At 37.9% G+C, this 10944-nt stretch overlaps 1 pseudogene; it reads right to left on the bottom strand.

Annotated features, from left to right (window-relative positions):
- Nucleotides 1-1308: 1308 nt before the first annotated feature.
- Nucleotides 1309-1939, bottom strand: LOC133752485 (E3 ubiquitin-protein ligase RNF4-like; annotated as a pseudogene).
- Between the last annotated feature and the right edge of the window lie 9005 nt (nucleotides 1940-10944).

The following is a 10944-nucleotide window of genomic DNA, read 5'->3' as shown; positions in this document are numbered from 1 at the left end:
AAAGGTAATAAGGTTTCTACACTTCACTTGAAGTGTACACTTGAAGTGCACTTCACTTGAAGCTACAATGATATAAGTATACTGTGGTAAATTATGTATATAGATACAACAGCCATTTAACATGTTATACAAAGAGATGCACTCAAAAATACCAAAGATATTTAAAAATAGACTTCTAAGAAATGAATCCACCAGAAGATAGGAGAAAAAACAAAGTGGGAAAAAATCTCAATAATTATATTAATGGATAATGGTCTAAATAAATCAACTAAAAGAGGAATATTGACAGAATGGATAAAAAGCTAACCCAAGGCAGGTGTTTGGTGTACCAGTGAAGATGTCTCATGAGATGCCCTCAACTCATATTGGAGTATCTGTGTTCAAGATCTGGCTTGACTTTAACCAACTTGCTGCTAATGCGAACCAAGGGAGGCAGCAGCTGATGGCTCAAGTTCTTGGGTTCCTGCCATCGATATGAGAAGGCCAGATTGAGTTCCCATCTCTTGAACGTTGGCCTGGCCTAACCTCAGCTTTTATAGGCATTTGTGGAGCAATCCAGCAGATGGAAGATCTTTCTCTCTCTCTCTCTCTCTGTGATTCTTGCTCTGTTTGTTTCTGTCTTCCATGTAAATAATATAAATAAAAACTAAAAAAAAAAAACCCTCAATCTAACTACATGGTATTTATTGAAACTCACTTTAAATTCAACGACATATATTGAAAGCAAAAAATAGGAATTAGCTAATGCAAATATAAATTTTTAAAAAATGTTTATTTGAAAGACAAAGAGATGGGTGGGGGAGCAAGAGCAAGAGAGAGAACAAGCTGGCATTTGGGTAATGAACGAGCAAATGTACTCGTTCATTACCCAAATGCCCACAACAACCAGGGATAGGCCAGGCAAAAGCCAGGAGCTAGAAACTCTATCTGGTTCTCTGAGGTGAGTGGCAAGAACCCAAGTACTTGTGCCATCAGCCACTCCCCTCAAGGTGCATTAGTGGGAAGCTGGGTCAGAAGTGCAGAATAGCCAGCACTTGAACTGGCAAACGTGAAGTTTCCAGAAAGAGGCTAGAACCATAATTCTCAATTCCAGTGTGTTTGACTCCCTTTCTTCTGCTCTGGAGTAGCGCCATCCCAGAGGAGCAGAGATGTAGACCTTGGCCTGGGAGGGCCCTTGAGTCCAGTTACAGAACATTGAACTGGAAATAACAAAAGGATATAAGAAGGGCTTGGAAACAAAAGAACAGTTTACATATCAGATATTGGTTTTGAAATAGTTTTCTTGAGTTCAGAAATTGCAAGCAGATATTATGTGGAGAACTCAGCCAGGTTTTGTGTCTCTCCAGCCATCCTTCCTGAGCAGCTCTGAACACTTTGTATATAAATAGGGTATCTGATCATTTTCCTACCAGTTTTGGAAGTGTTAGCATTCTTTAGAGAATCACTGAGATACTGGCTACAGATGACAAGGTCACCTTCTGTAGTAACAGTGAGATGTCCATTCTGCACAATCTCCAAGTACCCAGTCATACATATGGGACAACTCAAAGTACCAGAGGGCCTAAGTTCTATAGCTCCCTTATCCCTGGTGTTTCTGGGAATATGGGTGATCAGAAACACAGTCCCGTCCCTAAACAATTCTTGGTCATCACTGCTTACCACACAGCTGCCAGCATGGTCTTGGGCATAGCCTCTGCGCGTTGCTCCTTGGCCTCCTCTTTTTGTCAACAACCATAACAGAGTCATTGTGTATAAGGTCAACAACCACAGGTTCTAAAGATTCACAGCTGAGGTCCACAACTTCATCTCCAGCAGCTTCCAGGAGTTCCACAGGCTCTGCTACCACTGATTTCTCGAGGGTAGAAGTTGTTTCCTGAGTTCACTTCCTGAGTTCACTTCTAGTATTTACTGTCTCACCACAATGCTTTCTTGTGCTCATTGTCATCTTTAGGTCCAACCTACAGAAAATTCTGTGTTGAGGTTTTCAGGGAATCTGAATGCTCTCAACAATCCAGGACCCCAGTTGCACATCCTTGGCCTTGGAAATGAATTTGGATCTAAGTAGATTTCCAGTATCTTCAAGTCTTGGAACCGGTTTAGCCTGGGAGGCATTGCTACCAATGCACTTGAGGGAGAAAGTCTACTTTAGAAATTTAAAATTTTTTTACCAAGTGTTCTTTTTCTGTTCTAGGATCCCATCCAGAATACTCTATTCCATTTAGTTATCATGTCTCTTTAGGCTTTTGACTAACAAATCTCACTTTCCTTGTTTTTGATGATGTTGGCAGTTTTGAGGAATACTGTATAGATATTTTGCAAAATGTACCCTCAGTCAGGATTCATGTGTTTTTTCAATAACTGGATTAGAGTTGTGGATTTTCAGGAGGAAGATCACAGAAGTAAAGTGCCATTTTATCATATCAAGGATTCATACTGTCAATATGGCAGCACTGTGTCTGTTGACCTTGAACCTACCAAAAAAGTATTTGTAAGGTTTCTTCCCTGTAAAGTTTCTCTTCCTTCTTCATTCCCATTATGTACTTGGAAGAAAGTCACTATATGCAGCCTACACATAAGCAGTGGGGAATTCCTTGAGGGTGAAGAATCTACATAAACTATTTAGAATATGGATTCATGGATTTTTTTCCCTTGGGATATAACTCAATACTACATTATTTTGTTGCTCAAAATATTTAAGATTTGGCTAAAAGAGGCTCCTTTAGTTATCTCCCATGTCCATTTAACACATATTCATCATTGTCCCTCCTTCCCTTCCATCCATCCATACATACATCTTCATTTTGAGCAATTTTTTATGGAACTACAAGATGCTCAATGCTCATCTTGAATATTTGCTTCACCAGTCCTAAAAATCAGTCATTTCTCCAGGGATCTTTGATTCCTTTTATTGAAGAACAGTATTAGAATCCAAGTCTGCATGCCAGCTATATTCTTTGCCATTAGGTTTTTGCTGCCTCCAGACCCTTTCAGCTGATAGAGCAAGGATATCTATGTGTATATACTAACATGTGTATATGTGCATATTATATTTATAAATATTTCTGTATGTACCTTATGACACCCTGCCTCAATTTTAAAGTATAGCAACATCAAAGTGCCCTAATCTCACCCTGTTGATTGTCACCTGAGGCCCTTGTTTAAGCTGTTACCCTGCTTTGCCTCCTTCAGGAAGATTTCCCTGTTATCTTAAGTCTGCAGCATCTGTGATTCCATAGCATGTGTGCATTGCTTTATCACTGCACTATTGTACAATGTTGAATGACACTTTGTCTCTCTCCTCAATAGTGTGAGTTTATTGTGGGAAGGGGCTAGGTCTCATCAATTATGATTCAGTCAGCACTTGCCTCAATGTGTGTATGTTCATCAAATTTCACAAAGGAAAGTGAGCATACATTGCCCAATAGCAAGTGGAATTGTGCTCATGAATCAAATTATTCAAACACAGAATTGTATTTCTGTGAATTAAATGATAACTAGATTTAAATTTTTGTTAATTACTTAACTGGAATTAATTAGAGACTCAACAGAAGTGTTGTAAAATTAGTCTCATAGGAAAGGGTATCCATTGGATGGTGTTCCAATTCCCCCTGAACTCAATAGTAGGCTTCAAAAATTATCTTCTACTATGCCAGATCCCAGAAAGGCCTTTTCCTGAATGTCAATAATGAAAAAGAGAGATCCTATTCCTTTTTACAAACTCTGAGATTGACCTTGCAAGGGGATCCATTGCCTTTGCCTTTTTTTCCCATATTCATGACAAAAGACAAAAGAGCTTAACATTTTCCTGGATTTTCAACCAGTTCTGTAAAGATGAATTCCAATTAATGGAATGATATGCTCTTCTCTGTCATCTGAATGCTGACAGACAAAATAGGGGGTGGCTACAGCCAGTTCTTTTTGGTTCTGCTCTGAGACGCATCATGAAGGTGAAGCTGGCTGTGCAATTATCTGCTTCAATGACAAATCTGGGCTGAGCTAGGTTAGGATTTTTGGTACCTGCCTGCTCTAACACAACATGGGACAGTGATCCTCTGTAAACATGCTGGCATGGATTCCACCCATGTTTTTCAAACAAAAACATATTGCAGCTGGTTTAACTCTGATGTTTATATTTTCAGGATGACATAAAATCCTATTAATATTGAAAAGTGTTTTTAAAAACTGGTTTTTGGTGACTTTTATCTCTTGCTTATTCATGTAACCAATTTATAATGCAAAAGACTCTAGCCACTGGATGATAGCAATAGATTTTGTTCTAATAGTTCCCTGTATAAACCTTCCTTCATGAGAACTGGTGAACCATAGGTTGCTATGTATGAATCAATAGTATCAGTGAGCAAGAATCACTTTATTCTTTTAGTGGAATCAAAAGGAATTCTCTTATGAATGATTTATAAAATTATAAGTTATATACCTTGGGGCCGGCACTGTGGCATAGTGGGTAAAGCTGCCGCCTGCAGTGCCAGCATCCCATATGGACGCTGGTTCGTGTCCTGGCTGCTCCTCTTCCAATCCAGCTCTCTGCTGTGGCCTTGGAAGGCAGTGAAAGATGGCCCAAGTGTTTGGGTCCCTGCACCTGCGTAGGAGACCTGGAGGAGGCTCCTGGCTCCTGGCTTCAGATTGGTGCAGCTCTGGCCATTGTGGCAGTCTGGGGAGTGGACCAGGGATGGAAGACCTCTCTCTCTGCGTTTCCTTCTCTCTGTGTGTAATTCTGACTTTCAAGTAAATAAATAAATCTTTAAAAAATAAGTTATATACCATGATCAGCAAGATTTGAGAGCACTAATGAATTGCCAATAAGTTGTGTTCAACAGCTCTGCCAAGGCAGACCTATAACAGGGGAAGCATATCCACCATAGGGATTTCACCAACTACATTTTAACTTTTACTTGGAGTAACTCCTGCTGAGGAACACAGGTTAGTATGAGTATTGATAATGGTTTGCAACTGACAGACTTAATTTTTTCCTTACAGAAATACAGTAAAACCTAGCTTTTTTAGTCAATGCATCAAAATTTGTAGGCATTTGCAGGCCTATGACTGATTCTCATATTAAATGGTTAAGAGGAAGGTTTTTCATCCCACATGACTCCAATAGAGTCTGAATATAACAGAAAGTAAGTAGGGGTGGTATTTGTGGTGGGGTGCATGTGATGGGCAGGAGGGAAGGGAAAGTAATAGCAGCAAAGCACGTGTCTCAGTTCCTTCATTTGAGCTTCTCTTGTTAGTGCTGCTGTACATTCTGTCACAATACAAAGGCACTTCAAAAACTTTGAGGAGAATGGAATTAAAAGATAAGTTTATTTTAGTGTAAATTTTTAAATACATGTGTAGTTTTTCATAATATGCATTCCCATGAGCTTTTTGAAGGTGCCTTATATGTGGATTTCAAAATTTTGTGCACCAAAATGAATGTTTTAATTCCATTTTCTATGAACATTTTGAAACACCCTTGTATGGCAAAATGGGCCCATGAAAAGATGCTCATGGTCATTAGACATTACAGAAATTTTAGTTAAAAGCACAGTGGTATACCATGACACATATTACAATACATGGCTGAAATTTAAATAATTGATCATTTAACATTTTAGTGGAATGTAGAGTGACTGGGACTGTAGTACACTATTGCTGAGGTGATGAGTTGTTTTCCCCAGAAACATTTTATTTACAGAATACAAACTTTATACTTTTTATAAGTACAACTTTAGGAATATAGTGATTCTTTCCACTGAACTCGCCCTCCCACCCACACTCCTACCCTTTTTCCTCCTCCCTCTCCTATTCACATTGTTATTTTTTACTAAGATCTGTTTTCAATTAACTTTATACATATGTAATTAACTCTATACTAAGTAAGGAATTCAAAAACTTATGTGAAAAAAAAAACTGTTCCTCAACAGTCGAAACAAGGGCTATTCAAAGTCATTGCATCTTGAAGTGTTAATTTCGCTTTTATAGATTACCTTTTAAGTGCTCTATTAGTTGTCACAGATCAGGGAGAACACATGGTAATTGTCCTTTGGGGACTGGCTTATTTCACTAAGTATGATGTTTTCCAGTTTCATCCATTTTGTTACAGATGACAAGATTTCATTTTTTTTACCACTGTGTAATATTCCATGGTGTATACATCCCATAATTTCTTTATCCAGTCTTCAGTTAACTGGCATTTCGGTTGATTCCATATTTTAACTATTGTGAATTGAGTTGCAATAAACATGGGGTATAGATAATTTAAATGATTGATCATTTAACATTTTAGTGGAATGTAGAGAGACTGGGACTGTAGTACACGATTGCTGAGATGATGACTTTTGAAAAACATTTGGCAGTTTCATAAAAAGTCAAGCCATTCCACTCCTAATTATTTACCTAAGAGAAAAGAAAGCCTAAATGCATGCAAAAACTTTTATGTGAATGCTTATGGAAACATTCTTTGTAATAAATAAAAACTGGAAGCAGCTTCAGTGTCTGTCAATGTGAATGGATAAATACATAGTTGTGTATGGATAAAAATATTGCAGAATACTACTCAGCAAGAAAGAAATGAACTATTGGTATACACAACACCATGGATCATTTTCAGATTAATTATGCCAGTGAAAGAAGCTAGAAAGGAAAGAATACTAATTCTGGGATTCCATTTATATAAAAATCTAAAACATGTAAAGTGATAGAAAGTGGATCAGAGGTTACTGGAGGACGAGGGGAAGACATGAGTGTATTTTAATGGATTACCAGTGGATGTGTTCACTATTTTACTATTATGTTCACTATTTATTAAATTTCACACTTTAAAATGTATGGTTTATTTTTTTTTTATTTTTTTTTTATTTTTATTTTTTTTTTAGTTGAAGTCATTTTTAAAATGTATGGTTTAAGTCAGTTATACCTCAATAAAACTGCTTAAAAATGAAGATAAGAAAACACAAAGCCAAAATACTTGTTATAGTTACAAGTTTTACTGAGATATACTGTGAAATGCCATTCAACCATTTAATGTACAATTAATCATTTAATATATATAACTCAATGACTTTTAGCACATACACTGAGTTGTAAGGTATATTTTAATGTCCCCACCTGAACAGAATAACATTTTAATGATGCATATAAGTTAAAACAAGTAGTTATAATTAGAGAGAAAACATAGTGTAAATAGCATTTACAGAACATTTTATATGTAATTATAGTAAAAAAAAGAAAATTTAAAGCTTGTAAAAGATAGAATTTCACCAACTAATCACATAGCATATGTAAGATTGTTTTATTTTGCTTTTTATAAAGTATTAAAATAATGAACAATTACAGAGTATGTTTTGTGTTTAAAGATGTTGTTAAACATTAGTAAAATATTTTGTTTTCAAATGTGATAATAATTTCATTATCCCTGAAGATATTCTTCTTCAAATTTAGCATGTTATTTCACTGATTTCAAATCAGCAATAGCAAATGATCACGTAGAATCACAGAGTTGAAATAACTCCAGTTCTTCGTCTGTATAATCACTGTGACATTACTTTTTTATTTAGAGTCTGCTTTTTAAATATAGGACTATGTATGTTATCTATTACCACCTGGATTGCAGTCTGGAAGTGTGCTCAAAGAAAGCTCAAGCAATTCCGAATTCTTAAGAACTTGTAAAGAGCAACCTATGTATAGAGCCAATGATTTATTATAAATGTATTCAAATTAACTTCTTTGTAGAACAAAATGGTTATTGAAACACTAAAAATCAGCTAATTTGAAGTTACATATATTCATGTATTATCAAAACTTAATGTTATTCATAGCAATCTTCAGAATTTTAGAAAAGGATGGGGGAGCATTAGAACCACTTGGTTATGTTGCTAACAAAATTTAAGACTGACTTTAATGCGCTTTTTTTCTATGGAAATTCTCTGTAAACAATGCGTTCATCTATTGCCTTCATATGAACAGACAACTCTCACTGCCCCACCCTTGGTAGGCAACTGCTTAGCCCCAAACTTCTTAACAAGAGGGTGGCCTAATCAGTGTTGGGTTTCTGGGTTCCAAGATCCGCGATTTTATTCTTTGGAGGTAACTGGCAGTGACTGTTAATAGGATGAAGTTTTGTGGGTGAGGTACAACATAAACCACTATGATGCAGGTGACCAGGAGACAATTTTGCTTACCCTTTGTGGGGACTGTCAATGTTACATACCACACATCAAACCCACCTCCCCAACTTAAATGTTGCTCCCTATTCTCCACCCCAAAACATGTAGAAGCACCAAGGACCCTTGTCTTTTTGCACAAGGGACAAAATGTTGAGGAAATTTGTTTTCCTTTCTCAGTCCTCCTCCAGTCCTTATCCCCAGTGGCTAATTGTAGCCCTGTTGGTCTGGCCTCTAATCCTGCAGGTCCCCCCATTCCCACCCCACCTACTCAAAAAGCACTTCTTTCCTCCCTTTATTCCTTCCCTCCCTGCTACAGACACACATACACATTTTCTTTCTGCAGCCACTTGACTTTATTTCAGTTGCCAACCTTCCTGTAGACTGTTGGTCTCGGATTTGGTCCCTATGTGATTGGCCATTGCTTCACCACTGTCTCGGAGGATGCTGCAACTAGTTCTCTGGCCCAGGCTCGGCATTTACGGGCTGCACAGCATGTCACATGGAACTCGTTGATTTTCCAATGGTCTGTGTTCCCGTTCTCCTGAGGTTTATTTTGTGTCTCATTCAGTTTGTGGAAACAAATGAATATTGTTGGTCTTACTGCTTCCCTTGCTTCTCTTGAAGAGGAGCGGACTGATTGAGGAGATTTTTTTCTCAACTTCCTTTGGAGGGTTTCTTTCACCTTCATGGTTTTCTTCTGTGCTTAGGAGGGCAACAGAGAAAAAAAAAGGGCATTGGTTTTTAGGGAAAATAAAAGGAGCACTTTGGGGCCGGCACTGTGGTGTAGTGGGTAAAGCTGCCGCCTGCAGTGCTGGCATCCCATATGGGTGCCTTTTCGAGTCCCAGCTGCTCTACTTCCAATCCAGCTCTCTGTTATGGCCTGGGAAGGCAGTAGAACATGGCCCAAGTCCTTGGGCCCCTGCACCCATGTGGGAAACCTGGAAGAAGCTCCTGGCTCCTGGCTTTGGATTGGCACAGCTCCGGCTGTTGCGGCCAATTGGGGAGTATACCAGCAGAAGGAAGACCTCTCTCTCTCTCTGCTTCTCCTTCTCTCTCTCTCTCTCTCTGTAACTCCGACTTTCAAGTAAATAAATAAATATTTAAAAGGGAGGGTCACTTCATGAATAGGGATATGGGCTGGGGAAGGGTTTATATCAGGCAAAAACAGGCTAGGGGTCTTGGGGTATCTACAGGAACAAGAGAAGGAACATGGGTAAGGTCATCTAACCTTGCTGCCGTATCTGATCTTTTGTTGACACGTGGTCTTCCTTTGCTTCTTCCCTTTAGTCCTTGGGGTTGTATTCATGTTTGAGTGTTCCATAGTTGTGGTAGATTTCTGGGATGTGCAGATCTCCTTAGCTATACTTGTTTACTCTAGGTCTATCCTGATCTCCTGCCCTCTTTATATACCCTCCCCTGGGTGATGAGGAGCCCCACCCTTCAGCTTTGTTTGGTCAACAAGGAGCTGTCCCAGCCAATGATAGCCCTGTGGTGGCTTAGACATCACAAAGCACCAATCTTGACATTCCTGTGGAGGTAGAGGGAGCCACTGGGTGGGTGGGTGGGGGCAGGCAAGATACTGTGATTGGAAAAGGGGGCTCTTTACTTAGTACTACTAAAAGATCCATTTCAAAAAGACCTGATAACCCCCCTCATATCCCCAAATGTCCAAATCTAATACATAACGTGGTGGAGAGGTGTTTCCCCAGAGGCATTCTCATGGTTTCCCCCCATTCAATGGTTTGTTCTATTCTCTTTCATCCTTTACCATGATCTCTTATTTATATGCCTTTACCTGCTACACCACAACGCCGGCCCCCATATAAATTTTAGAATCAATTTTTCCATTAATACGACAGCCTGCTTTGATTTCACTGTGATGATGTGTTAAATTTATAAATCAATATAGATATAACTTAAATCTTAACAATTTGATACTTTCAGTCTGTGAACAGGTTCTGTCTCTCCAGCTTTTCAGGTCATTCATTTATCTCTATGGTGCTTTATAATTTTCAGTTTGTTTAAGATTTATGTTATCTCTTGCATAAGTGTTTGGTAGTATTCACCAACAAAGCCATCCACTGCTGGAACTTTTTTCGTGAGGTGGTTTTACATTTTGAAATAATTTTGGTATTTGCTGTGTTTGTTTTATTAAATTGATATTCAGCAATTTTTTTTCATTTCATCTAAATTTTCAACTTTGTTCACATGGGATTGTGCATAATATTCCCTTCATTTTTTAAATATCTATAGCATGGGTAGTGATGCTCCTTCTATAATTTCTGAAATTGACAACTTATATTTTGTGTCTTCTTCATTGATTAGTTTTAGCTTTTATCATTTTTTGATCTTAAAAAATACTTTTGGCTTTCTTAATTCCTCTGTTTTCTTCTTTTTTTCTATTTCATGTGTTTCTGTTTCTTATCTTTATTATTTTTCTATTTAATTTAGATTTAGTCTGTTCTTTTTTTTAGTGCTCCCTATAATACAATCTATTCACTTAAAACTTTATTATTTCTTATATAAAAATAAAGCTATAAAATTCCCACTTAAGATTGCTTTATAGCTGCATCTCACAAAATTTCGTACCATATGTTTCCTTATGTAGCTTGACTTATCTTCTCATTTCACTTCTGATTTCTGTTCTAACCATGGATTTTTAAAAAGTATACTCTTAGGGCCGGTGCCGCGGCTCAATAAGCTTATCCTCCACCTGCGGTGCCAGCACCCCAGGTTCTAGTCCCGCTTGGGGCACCGGGTACTAGTCCCGGTTGCTCCT

The sequence above is a fragment of the Lepus europaeus genome, chromosome X (genome assembly GCF_033115175.1).
Source record: "Lepus europaeus isolate LE1 chromosome X, mLepTim1.pri, whole genome shotgun sequence".
In the NCBI taxonomy this organism is placed as follows: Eukaryota; Metazoa; Chordata; class Mammalia; order Lagomorpha; family Leporidae; genus Lepus; species Lepus europaeus.
Note: the sequence above shows the minus strand (reverse complement) of the source record. Positions and strands in the feature narration are given on the sequence as shown.